The sequence below is a fragment of the Hoplias malabaricus genome, chromosome 4 (genome assembly GCF_029633855.1).
Source record: "Hoplias malabaricus isolate fHopMal1 chromosome 4, fHopMal1.hap1, whole genome shotgun sequence".
NCBI lineage: Eukaryota > Metazoa > Chordata > Actinopteri > Characiformes > Erythrinidae > Hoplias > Hoplias malabaricus.
Genome location: NC_089803.1, coordinates 35,488,436 through 35,502,701, shown reverse-complemented (window position 1 = coordinate 35,502,701; position 14,266 = coordinate 35,488,436). Strand labels below are relative to the sequence as shown.

Below are 14,266 nucleotides of genomic sequence, written 5' to 3'. Positions count from 1 at the left end.
CGGTGACCAAATCCCAACGTCTGATAAACGTCTGGATTTTAACGTCAGTTCAACCTGCCATTCTAACATCAATAGACGTTGATAATTTGTTGGTTTTAAGTAGTGATGTTATGTAACCAAAATCCAACATCTTCCAATCATCACATCCTGATGTCAAATTGACGTAAATTACCAACATTAAGCTGTAAGGTATGGTGACCAAATCCCAACGTCTGATAAACATCTGAATTTTAACGTCAGTTCAACCTGCCATTCTAACATCAATAGACGTTGATAATTTGTTGGTTTTAAGTAGTGATGTTATGTAACCAAAATCCAACATCTTCCAAACGTCACATCCTGATGTCAAATTTACATAAATTACCAACATTAAGCTGTAAAGTATGGTGACCAAATCCCAACGTCTGATAAAAGTCTGAATTTTAACGTCAGTTCAACTTGCCATTCTAACATCAATAGACGTTGATAATTTGTTGGTTTTAAGTAGTGATGTTATGTAACCAAAATCCAACATCTTCCAAACGTCACATCCTGATGTCAAATTTATATAAATTACCAACATTAAGCTGTAAAGTATGGTGACCAAATCCCAACGTCTGATAAACGTCTGAATTTTAACGTCAGTTCAACCTGCCATTTTAACATCAATAGACGTTGATAATTTGTTGGTTTTAAGTAGTGATGTTATGTAACCAAAATCCAACATCTTCCAAACGTCACATCCTGATGTCAAATTGACGTAAATTACCAACATTAAGCTGTAAGGTACGGTGACCAAATCCCAACGTCTGGTAAACGTCTGAATTTTAACGTCAGTTCAACTTGCCATTCTAACATCAATAGACGTTGATAATTTGTTGGTTTTAAGTAGTGATGTTATGTAACCAAAATCCAACATCTTCCAAACGTCACATCCTGATGTCAAATTTACATAAATTACCAACATTAAGCTGTAAAGTACGGTGACCAAATCCCAACATCTGATAAACGTCTGAATTTTAACGTCAGTTCAACTTGCCATTTTAACATCAATAGACGTTGATAATTTGTTGGTTTTAAGTAGTGATGTTATGTAACCAAAATCCAACATCTTCCAAACGTCACATCCTGATGTCAAATTGACGTAAATTACCAACATTAAGCTGTAAGGTACGGTGACCAAATCCCAACGTCTGATAAACGTCTGGATTTTAACGTCAGTTCAACCTGCCATTCTAACATCAATAGACGTTGATAATTTGTTGGTTTTAAGTAGTGATGTTATGTAACCAAAATCCAACATCTTCCAAACGTCACATCCTGATGTCAAATTGACGTAAATTACCAACATTAAGCTGTAAGGTACGTTGACCAAATCCCAACGTCTGATAAACGTCTGAATTTTAACGTCAGTTCAACTTGCCATTCTAACATCAATAGACGTTGATAATTTGTTGGTTTTAAGTAGTGATGTTATGTAACCAAAATCCAACATCTTCCAAACGTCACATCCTGATGTCAAATTTATATAAATTACCAACATTAAGCTGTAAACTATGGTGACCAAATCCCAACGTCTGATAAACGTCTGAATTTTAACGTCAGTTCAACCTGCCATTTTAACATCAATAGACGTTGATAATTTGTTGGTTTTAAGTAGTGATGTTATGTAACCAAAATTCAACATTTTCCAAACGTCACATCCTGATGTCAAATTGACGTAAATTACCAACATTAAGCTGTAAGGTACGGTGACCAAATCCCAACGTCCGGTAAACGTCTGAATTTTAACGTCAGTTCAACTTGCCATTCTAACATCAATAGACGTTGATAATTTGTTGGTTTTAAGTAGTGATGTTATGTAACCAAAATCCAACATCTTCCAAACGTCACATCCTGATGGCCAATTGACCTAAATTACCAACATTAAGCTGTAAGGTACGGTGACCAAATCCCAACGTCTGATAAAAATCTGAATTTTAACGTCAGTTCAACCTGCCATTCTAACATCAATAAACGTTGATAATTTGTTGGTTTTAAGTAGTGATGTTATGTAACCAAAATCCAACATCTTCCCAACGTCACATCCTGATGTCAAATTGACGTAAATTACCAACATTAAGTTGTAAGGTATGGTGACCAAATCCCAACATCTGATAAACGCCTGAAATTTAACGTCAGCTCAATGTGCCATTCTAACATCAATAGACGTTGATAATTTGTTGTTTTAAAGTTGTCCTATTATGTGACCAAAATCCAACATCTTCCAATCATCACATCCTGATGTCAAATTGACGTGAAATACCAACATTTAGTTGTAAGGTATGGTGACCAAGACCCAACATCTTGTAAACGTCAAACTTCTAATGTCAGATCAACCTGCCATTCTAACATCAATAGACATTGATAATTTGTGGGTTTTAATTTGTGCTGTTATGTAACCAAAATACAACATCTTCCAAACGTCACATCCTGATATCAAATTGATGTAAATTACCAACAATAAGCTGTAAGTTATGGAGACCAAATCCCAACGTTTGATAAACATCTGAATTTTAACGTTAGTTCAACCTGCCATTCTAACATCAATAGACGTTGAAAATTTGTTGGTTTTAATTTGTGATGTTATGTAACCAAAATCCAACATCTTCCAAACATCACATCCTGATGTCAAATTGACGTAAATTACCAACATTAAGCTGTAAGGTACGTTGACCAAATCCCAACGTCTGATAAACGTCTGAATTTTAACGTCAGTTCAACTTGCCATTCTAACATCAATAGACGTTGATAATTTGTTGGTTTTAAGTAGTGATGTTATGTAACCAAAATCCAACATCTTCCAAACGTCACATCCTGATGTCAAATTTATATAAATTACCAACATTAAGCTGTAAAGTATGGTGACCAAATCCCAACGTCTGATAAACGTCTGAATTTTAACGTCAGTTCAACCTGCCATTTTAACATCAATAGACGTTGATAATTTGTTGGTTTTAAGTAGTGATGTTATGTAACCAAAATCCAACATCTTCCAAACGTCACATCCTGATGTCAAATTGACGTAAATTACCAACATTAAGCTGTAAGGTACGGTGACCAAATCCCAACGTCTGGTAAACGTCTGAATTTTAACGTCAGTTCAACTTGCCATTCTAACATCAATAGACGTTGATAATTTGTTGGTTTTAAGTAGTGATGTTATGTAACCAAAATCCAACATCTTCCAAACGTCACATCCTGATGTCCAATTGACCTAAATTACCAACATTAAGCTGTAAGGTACGGTGACCAAATCCCAACATCTGATAAAAATCTGAATTTTAACGTCAGTTCAACCTGCCATTCTAACATCAATAGACGTTGAAAATTTGTTGGTTTTAAGTAGTGATGTTATGTAACCAAAATCCAACATCTTCCCAACGTCACATCCTGATGTCAAATTGACGTAAATTACCAACATTAAGTTGTAAGGTATGGTGACCAAATCCCAACATCTGATAAACGCCTGAAATTTAACGTCAGCTCAATGTGCCATTCTAACATCAATAGACGTTGATAATTTGTTGTTTTAAAGTTGTCCTATTATGTGACCAAAATCCAACATCTTCCAATCATCACATCCTGATGTCAAATTGATGTGAAATACCAACATTTAGTTGTAAGGTATGGTGACCAAGACCCAACATCTTGTAAACGTCAAACTTCTAATGTCAGATCAACCTGCCATTCTAACATCAATAGACATTGATAATTTGTGGGTTTTAATTTGTGCTGTTATGTAACCAAAATACAACATCTTCCAAACGTCACATCCTGATATCAAATTGATGTAAATTACCAACAATAAGCTGTAAGTTAAGGAGACCAAATCCCAACGTTTGATAAACATCTGAATTTTAACGTTAGTTCAACCTGCCATTCTAACATCAATAGACGTTGATAATTTGTTGGTTTTAATTTGTGATGTTATGTAACCAAAATCCAACATCTTCCAATCATCACATCCTGATGTCAAATTGATGTGAAATACCAACATTTAGTTGTAAGGTATGGTGACCAAGACCCAACATCTTGTAAACGTCAAACTTCTAATGTCAGATCAACCTGCCATTCTAACATCAATAGACATTGATAATTTGTGGGTTTTAATTTGTGCTGTTATGTAACCAAAATACAACATCTTCCAAACGTCACATCCTGATATCAAATTGATGTAAATTACCAACAATAAGCTGTAAGTTAAGGAGACCAAATCCCAACGTTTGATAAACATCTGAATTTTAACGTTAGTTCAACCTGCCATTCTAACATCAATAGACGTTGATAATTTGTTGGTTTTAATTTGTGATGTTATGTAACCAAAATCCAACATCTTCCAAACATCACATCCTGATGTCAAATTGACGTAAATTAACAACATTAAGCTGTAAGTTATGGAGACCAAATCCCAAAGTTTGATAAACGTCTGAATTTTAACGTCAGTTCAACCTGCCATTCAAACATCAATAGACGTTGATAATTTGTTGGTTTTAATTTGTGATGTTATGTAACCAAAATCCAACATCTTCCAAACATCACATCCTGATGTCAAATTGACGTAAATTACCAACATTAAGCTGTAAGTTATGGAGACCAAATCCCAACGTTTGATAAACGTCTGAATTTTAATGTCAGTTCAACCTGCCATTCTAACATCAATAGACGTTGAAAATTTGTTGGGTTTAATTTGTGATGTTATGTAACCAAAATCCAACATCTTCCAAACGTCACATCCTGATGTCAAATTGATGTAAATTACCAACATTAAGTTGTAAGGTATGGTGACCAAATCTCAACGTCTGATAAACGTCTGAATTTTAACGTCAGTTCAACCTGCCATTCTAACATCAATAGACGTTGAAAATTTGTTGGTTTTAAGTAGTGATGTTATGTAACCAAAATCCAACATTTTCCAAACATCACATCCTGATGTCAAGTTGATATAAAAAAATGCCAACTTTAAGTTATAATATAGGGTGACCAAAACCCAACGCCTGGTAAACATTAGACTAATATCAATAGACGTTGATATTTTGTTGGTTTTAGGTCGTGGGGTTTAGTACTTCAAATTTAACGTCATCTTGATGTAAAATACCTACATTTATTTGTTAGGTATTGGTAATCAAAACCCAGTGTATGATAAACATCATAATCTAAATGTCAACTCAATGTGACATTCTAACAATATTGGATATACTTAGTTGGTTTAAGATGCAACATTCATTCATTTATTTATTAAATGTAACTGCTTATCCACTTTAGGGTTGCAGTGGGTCCGGAGCCTACCTGGAATCAGTGGGGCACTTTTCCTTCACAGTGCGACACACACTCATTCACACACTTATACCTATGGACAGTTTTGAGTAGCCAACTGAGCTACCAACATGTGTTTTTGGACCATGGGAGTAAATTGGAACACCCGGAGAAAACCCACATGAACACAGGGAAAACACACCCAACTAATCACAGACAGTCATGCGGAGCAGGGTTCGAACCTACAGCTGCAGCACCCTAGATTTGTGTGACAGCGACACTACCTGTTGCAGTCCCAAGTTGAATTTTATAAAAAATTCCAAACATCATTCTGATACTCTACCATACTGAAATTAATTAATTCATTCATTCATTGTCTGCAACCGCTAATCCAGTTCAGGGTCGCAGTGGGTCCTGAGCCTACTCAGAATCACTGGGAGCAAGGCAGGAACACACCCTGGAGGGGTCGCCAGTCCTTCGCAGGGTGACACACACTCATAAATTCACACCTATGGACACTTTTGAGTCACCAATCCACCTAACAACATGTGTTTTTGGACTACTCAGTCACCTGCCGCTCCAGGACCCTAGAGCTGTGTGACAGCGACAGTACCTGCAGCACCATCGTGCTGCCCCAAGCTGCAATGTTAAGAAACCAAAATGCAGTGTGTTCAAAACATTATTCTAATGCCATATTGACATAACATAACAAAATTCAGTTGTGAGATACCATGACCAAAATGTAAAATTATAGAATAAGAAATCATTAAAATAATTTAAAATTAGTTTAAAGAGATCAAAAACTACTGAGATGTTCTTAAGTGGGCAATAATCTGAGCGGTCCAATGGTGGACCAGCAGTGGCCTACCATCAGTGGGTTACCAACATTTTCAAGCCATTTGATAGGTATATGCTTGCCGTCTTAAGAATACAAAACACACTATAAATAAATGCTGTAGCGAGTTTGCTACTGTATTGTAATGTATTTTTGAATACAGTATTTTACTGTGTATTGTAATGTATCTTGGGTAACAGACTGGAAGCAGCAATGAAGCTAGCTTTACAGTATTTCACTGTATTGTGAGCTGGGGAGGCTGAGGACTGCAAATGGCATCTAAAGGTGAGTAACTTATTTACACCATTTATTTATCACTTATTTTATTGTTTTGACAACGTAAATATAGCTTAGTTCCAAAATTACATTCGTAATTACATTAGTTCCAAAATACCCCCCCCCCCTTGGGCAATGGTACAATTTATTTTTGTAACGTCAGTTGTAGGCCTCACTACAAAACAAAACCAGAACAGGACAAGTGAATACTTTTCGTCCAAATAAAAAAAGAGAAAGAATTGTGTTTTTTCATTTAGTTACACCGCGACCCTGAAATGGACAAGCTTAAAAGATGATGATGATAATGATGATGATTTGCGTTAATATTGTTTTATTTTATTTAAATTATTTTGTTGAGGGTGGGGCGGTTAGCGAGAACGGGGCTAACGGTTCCCTGGGGGCGGGGTGACGAGAACAGAGACGGAGAGAAAGAGACAAAACGTATTCAGAGGCTGCAAGCGTCGTCGTACTTTAGGGATTTTGGAACAAAAGTAATGAGTAAATGTATGTTTTAATCATACAGCTCTAAACGTTTCCAACCACATTGTCTTGGTACTGCTTTTTAGCAAGATAGATGGTGCTAGTTATGATAGCCGCGAACATTTAACCAGATAACTCCTGTGGAATTTGCACACTTGTTTGCTCCCAAAAAATGTTAATGTTTTATCGTCGCAGATATCGTCAACTGGCGTTTCACCCCCTCAAATTAGTCCGTTGGAGGGGATTGAAGCCGGAGACATCACCAGTTTTGTGACGGCTTACAAGCAGGAGGCTGAGGGAAAGGTAGGAGAGAAGAGGCGGGAAGAAAAGAAAGAGAGGGTTCTGCTCGTAGCATTATTTATTTATATTTAGCGTAGTAGAGAACGATAATTTGACTGTACAAACAATTGTAAACTCAAAGTCCAGTTTTGGGCTTCTTGCGGGTACTATTCGAGTTTTAGTTAGCTAGCAGAGTAATACTTTTTAAAGAAGAGAACGGAGGGAAATATAAACATAGAGATGGACAGGGATTCTGGTCATTGATATTGGTCAGTTTGGTAAAATTAGCTACGTTCATTATAACAGAGAATTGTAAACGTAGATGTTGTAGACATTGTAAACATGTAATGTTAGCTACAGACAAACTCCATTCCAGATTATTAGCTAATATATATTTGGAGTGTCAGGTGTGAATGAGGTGCAAGATGGGGGGAGTGAAATAGATTTTACTTTGTGCTGTGTTGAGAATTATAGACTACTGTATTTTGCTGCAGAATTTTGAGCTCCATTCTACGGAGCCCCTAAAGGGATTGGGGGAAAAAATTAAAAAAAGACTATTGATTTTGCGTTCCCTCGCAAATACATTGCGCTCCTTTGCAAATGTTTTATGATACACAATTGTCTTTGTGGCTCAGTCAACACATCAGGACACTGCAGTTTCCAGTGAAATCCAGCCACTTGAAACAGATATATTTGTATTTATTTATCTCTACTAACACACAGTTTCGTTGCCAGTGCGACGTCTGGAAGGAATACATCTGTAAGGAACTGCCTAACATCAGAAGTTGTCAGCAACAGGTTTATATATGTTATGTAGCATCCTGAAAGTTCTAGTCAGAACGCCATATTTCCATAGTAACAGGTGTATGAGACGTAGGCTGCTTCATGAAAGAAAGAAAGTGTGGAAGGCTGTGTTTTTTTTATTGTTATTGACTGGGGTAGGGGTCAAGCTAAGAATGTTAACTAAAAACCTTAACAAGCAAAGACTTGAGATGGAGGGTGTAAGGCGCAACACACAGAGATATCAGGGCACACTGCGGACTAATTTTTACAGAGACGTGGCTCAGCGCGCTGACTCCAGACACGGCTGTGGAGCTAGAACCGGTCGCTACACCATGCATTTCGTTTTATCTGGAAAATGTTTTTTTTTTTTTTTTTTTTTTTTTTTTTTTAATAAAGCTGCAGTAAAAACAGGATACCCTTTTCTGACTGACTTTTACACACATACACACATTACTCCAATACACTACCAATAGCTACACATTTATTTAGGTGTTCACTCTCCTTTCTCTCCCACTGATTGGAAACTATGTTCATTGTCTGTATCTCTATACTGTTCACGTAACCTTTGTCCATGCGCTTGTACTTTAAATTCTCTCATCCTCTTTGCTAAGCAATTAACAACACAGCATCAAACGTTTCAGTTGGCACTCCCCAATAACATATCCATGTTCTCTGTTGAGAAGAAATGCTATGTCTTTATATTTCAGTCCAAGATCAAAGTAAATTTCAACGAGCTGCTCCATAGTTCACCTGACACGCACAGCAAGCACATAATCAACAGCAAGCACAGTACTACGGAGCCCACAAAGTATTTGCGAGGTAACGCAATTGTGTTTGCGAAGGAACGCCAAAGTCTTTTTTTCCCCAGTCCCTTTAGGGGCTCCGTAACAAAGACAATTGTGTATCATAAAACATTTGCAAAGGAGCGCAATGTATTTGCGAGGGAATGCAATAATGTTTGCAAGGGAACACAAAATCAATAGTCTTTTTTTAATTTTTCCCCCAGTCCCTTTAGGGGCTCCATACCATTCCAAATCTGATTTCAGACTCCCATTTTTGTTATTTAGTTTATATAGAGTGTACATTTTAATTGTTTATCAGAGTTTAAGAGTATTGCATTTAAAGTGTCTAAATACTAAATGTTGGCTACCAGTTCTGTGATCACCAATGTAGTGTGTTGGTTTTTGTAATGCATATGAAATGACATCTTATTTCTCTACAATATGTTTTAAATGTGGAGAGTCTCGTCGTGCCATGACTTTCAGGAAGTTGGCTGCATTTAAGGCTCACATTTACAGGTATCATTAAAACAGGAAAACTGAAACTAGACCTAGGCTATATCATATAGGTTTTAATTTGACATGTCATTGAAAACTGCAATGGTAAATGTTGAAGACTTAAAATAATTTATATTCTCATCATTTAGGCAAGTGCCACAGTTGCTGATTTTGAAACCCTTAACCTGCTTGTGAGTCCTCTGATTTTTATTCTGGGTATGTATATATAATTGCAAGATACTCCAGAATGACAAAAGTTTAACATTTGAATTAATTACAGTGGAATTTTTGACCAATGCAAGATATTTGCTGACAGTGGAAGGACAAGTGACCTATGTTTGCTCAAGCCTCCATTAATTTCTGGAAAGGCAGCCCTATTCACCTTGTACTAAAATTTCAATTTCCAATATCGACAGGAAATTTCTTTCTTTCTCTCTCTCTACTTGTTTACTTCCTTCTCTGAATTAAACTAGCCTCTATTTCATGTTATCTTACCTGTAATTAAAAGTATTATTATATACAAAAACCTTGAAATATAATAACTTTACTGATGCAGAAACCCCATGTATGAAAATGGATTAAAAAATTCTAAAATTATCTGAAGGTATTTGCTTTTTAATATTTTGACCCGTTTCTGTTGGATAATTCTTTATGAAATTATTATGAAGGGCAGTTACTGTTTACTGTCATTCATTCATCTGTTGCAACCATTTAATTCTAATCAGGGTCATTGTGGGAATCATTTGATGCAGTTGAAATTTGTGCTTTTGATATGTGAAATTAAAGGTCAAATACAGGATTTTCTGATTACTATGATACATTGAAATATTGCATAGCATATCAGTATACATGGCTTTTAGATCAGGTATCAAATTGAAATTGCAGTACTTTTGGGAAAAAAATGGTTTTGTTGAGTTCGTATTAATATCTATCCTCAGTCTTCACTACAAAAAGTGTGAGCAAGCGACAACTAGGGCTGGGCGATATGACCAAAAATTCATATCTCGATATGCCTAAAAGAAATGGAGATATATGATACGATATGACATTATGAAAGCCATAACAAAATACAATGTCAAAGTATTAGTGTTTATTTTTAGCACCAAATAGGACATGCTGCATTATCTAACTGTAATTATTAATGTAATTCACCCTTTACCTCACTCATTTGCTCTGATTACTTGCAGAAAAATAAAAATAAACATAGCACAAAAAGTAAGAAAATTTGTGTCTGGTTGATTATTTCTTTGTTGTAACAGTACTTCTTGCCAATAAACCTTATACCATTACTGTTAATTTCTCTTTTAAATGGTGCTACATTTGTAAGAAACATGCTTTTGTGAGATGAGCAGTAGAGCTGAGTATGTGGATTGCGCCAGTGAAAAATTTGTCAAATACTCACTGCCAGTGCCAAACAGCTTATTTTGTGTAATGGTGTGATGTGGCATCTCCTTCACTTGAAAAATGAGGTTTATCGTCATTGCAAGCAATCTCAATGCAGAAAAAGATATTGAGATGAAATTCTACAACCAGTGGCAATCCCATATCTCCACAGTCTGGGACCAAACTCTAACCTCCAAAATGACAACACTTGCCCCCACAGAGCGGTGTTTATCAGAGACTACCTCCAGAATTTGGTAGTGGAGAGGATGGAATGGCCTGCTAGCTCCTGACCTCAACCCCAATGAACACTTGTGGGATCAGCTTGGGCGTGCTGTTCATGCCACAGTGACCAACACAACCATATGTGTGACCAGCAGTGTGTAACCAGGATGGTGACCATCATGAAGAGAAAGTCCTGGGCTGTTTTGGCTGTTTATGGTTCTTCCACACGCTACTGAAGCTCCTATTTGTTAAAAGAATACATTGTTAAATTGCCAATATGTCTTGTTTCTTCAAACTTCAGTCAGCCAGTCACAACTCACCAAACGAGTCAATGGCAGAATAAACTCTTTGGCATCGGCAGAGAGGATTGGGCTAATGTTTCATTGGCACAACCCACATACTCATTTCTACTGCTCATCCCACAAATGCATGTTCCTTATAAATGTGGCACAATTTCAAAGGGAAATTATCATGATTCCAACAGTATAAGATTTATTGCCAAGAAACATTGTTACAACAAAGATATAATCTACCAAACAAAAATATCCTTATTTTTGTGCTATGTTTAGTTTTAAAAAATGTCTTGCCCATGATGTCATCTGATCTTCCCCTTACTGTATCCTCTTGTGTACAAAATTTTTATTGCAACTTTTTTGTACTTTTATTTCCACATGCTATGTTACTAACTGTGGAATTTTTATTTTTATAGACGCCTCATTGGTAAAAATTCCCAGGGGTGGTAAACGTAGAGAGCAACCAAGAAGTCCTGGACCATGCATCTGTGTGTATCCTTGCTTTAAAGAAACTGATGGACTTTGAATTAAATTTTATTTACAAACCGGATTCCAAAAAAGTTGGGCCACTAAACAAATTGTGAATAAAAACTGAATGCAATGATGTGGAGATGGCAAATGTCAATATTTTATTTTTAATAGAACATAGATGACAGATCAAATGTTTAATCTGAGTAAATGTAACATTTAAAAAAAATATATGTTCATTCAAAATTTCACAGTGTCAACAAATCCCAACAAAGTTGGGACAAGTAGCAATAAGTGGCAAAAAGGAGGAAATTGAGCATATAACGAACAGCTGGAAGACCAATTAACAATAATTAGGTCAATTGACAACCTGATTGGGTATAAAAAGAGCTTCTCATGGTGTCAGTGTCTCTCTGAAGCCAAGATGGTAAGAGGATCACCAATTCCACCATTGTTGCGCAGAAAGATGTTTGCTGTGCAGCGATACCAGAATGGTGTTACCCAGTGTAAAAAAGCAAAGATTTTTAAGTTATCATCAACCGTGCATAACATCATCAAAAGATTCAGAGAATCTGGAACAATTGCTGTGCATAAGGGTCAAGGCCGTAAAACTCTACTGGATGCTTGTGATCTCCGGGCCCTTAAACATCACTGCACCTTGAACAGGAAATGCCACTGTCAAGGAAATAAAAGAATGGGCTCAGAAATACTTCCAGAGAGCATTGTCAGTGAACACAATCCACCGTGCCATCCGCCGTTGCCAGCTGAAACTCTACAGTGCAAAGAGGAAGCCATTTCTAAGCAAGCTCCACAAGCTCAGACATTTGCACTGGGCCAGGGGTCTTTTAAAATGGAGTGTGGCAAAATGGAAGACTGTTCTGTGGTCAGATGAGTCACGATTTGAAGTTCTTTATGGAACACTGGGACGCCATGTCGTCCGGACCAGAGAGGACAGGATAACCCAAGTTGTTATCAACGCTCCGTTCAGAAGCCTGCATCACTGATGGTATGGGGTTGCATGAGTGCTTGTGGCATGGGCAGCTTGCGTGTCTGAAAAGGCACCATTAATGCAGAGAACTATGTTCAGGTTCAAAACATATGTTCAAAACATATGCTCAAAACATATGCTCCCATCTAGACATCATCTCTTTCAGGGAAGACCCTGCATTTTTCAACAAGATAATGCCAGACCACATTCTGCAGCAATCACATCATCATGGCTATGTAGGAGAAGGATCCGGATACTGAAATGGCCAGCCTGCAGTCCAGATCTTTCACCTATAGAGAGCATTTGGCGCATCATAAAGAGGAAGGTGTGACAAAGAAGGCCCAAGAGGCCTGTATTAGACATGAATGGGAGAGCATTCCTATTTCTAAACTTGAGAAACTGGTCTCCTCTGTCCCCAGACATCTTTTAAGTGTTGTAAGAAGAAGGGGGGATGCCACACAGTGGTAAAAAATGGCCTTGTCCCAACTTTTTTGGGATTTGTTGATGCCATGAAATTTTGAAACAACACATTTTTCCCTTACAAATGATACATTATCTCAGTTTAAACTTTTGATCTGTGATTTGTGTTATATTCTGAATAAAATATTAGATGTTGACACCTCCAAATCATTGCATTCAATTTTTATTCACAATTTGTTTAGTGTCCCAACTTTTTTGGAATCCAGTTTGTATTTAAAGGGTCATGTTCAACACAAAACTGACTCTAAGTCAGTAACATGTTGGGTTCACTGATGATGTTTGAAATACAAAGTTTTAGCAATCCAGATTACATATTTTTTATTACATTTTTCATGATGTTTTACGATCACTATTTGTGTTGTCTGGTAAGATCAAAAGTCATGTGATATAATTTAATGTTTTACTATAAAGATTTGGGCACCTTTCTTGTAATTCATCAAGGCAATAATGTAATTGGATATTGTGAAGTATTTTTGGTTAGGAAAAAAAGCAAATATCATAAGGGGCAAAAATATTAAGTTCAAGTAAAAACATAAATGATTTGAACATGTTATGTAGTACTTGAAATTTGTCCACATTTTGCATATATTCAGTTTTAATAAAGCGTGTTACTGATTTTAATTCTGAATGTAGATTTGGACTTCTTTTGTGTTTGTTATGGTTATAGTATTTTAAAGTATTCATGCTTGGCAGACTTGATTTTTTTTTATTTAATAGTAACACTAATCTTAATACAAAAATATTACGTGCTGGTATTGTTCGGTATATATAAAGAATTGAATGTAATTTAGATACTGTTTGTAATTAGTGTTCCTCTGTAAAAAGGTATTGTTTCTGAAAAAGGCAGTAAATGGCTGGCAATTCTGCTGAAAATATTACTGTACATTTAAATATTTAGAGTAAAACATTGTATTATGCAATTACAGTAGTATTCTGTAAATTTTAAATACAATCTTGTTCCTGTACAAATGCAGTAATTGGCTGGAAACTCTGTTGCCAGGTATTTACTGTAAATCCCAATATTTACAGTTAAGTTTTATTCATTTACAGTAGTATTTTGTAAAGTTGAAATACATTAATGTTCCTGTAAATATACAGTAATTGTCTGGGAGCTCAGCTGACAGTTATTTACTGTAAATCAGTTTTTACAGTAAAGTATTGTATTATTTAATTACAGTAGTATGCTGTAAATGTGAAATACGGTAGTGTTGAGGCTCTATGTCACACC

At 36.2% G+C, this 14,266-nt stretch overlaps 1 long non-coding RNA gene across 1 annotated transcript; it reads left to right on the top strand.

Annotated features, from left to right (window-relative positions):
• The first annotated feature begins 8,363 nt into the window (after nt 1–8,363).
• Nucleotides 8,364–13,539, top strand: LOC136695493 (uncharacterized). The gene is made up of 3 exons (XR_010802295.1): nt 8,364–9,225; nt 9,354–9,420; nt 11,519–13,539. It is a non-coding gene; the product is annotated as an uncharacterized lncRNA (long non-coding RNA).
• Nucleotides 13,540–14,266: the final 727 nt, after the last annotated feature.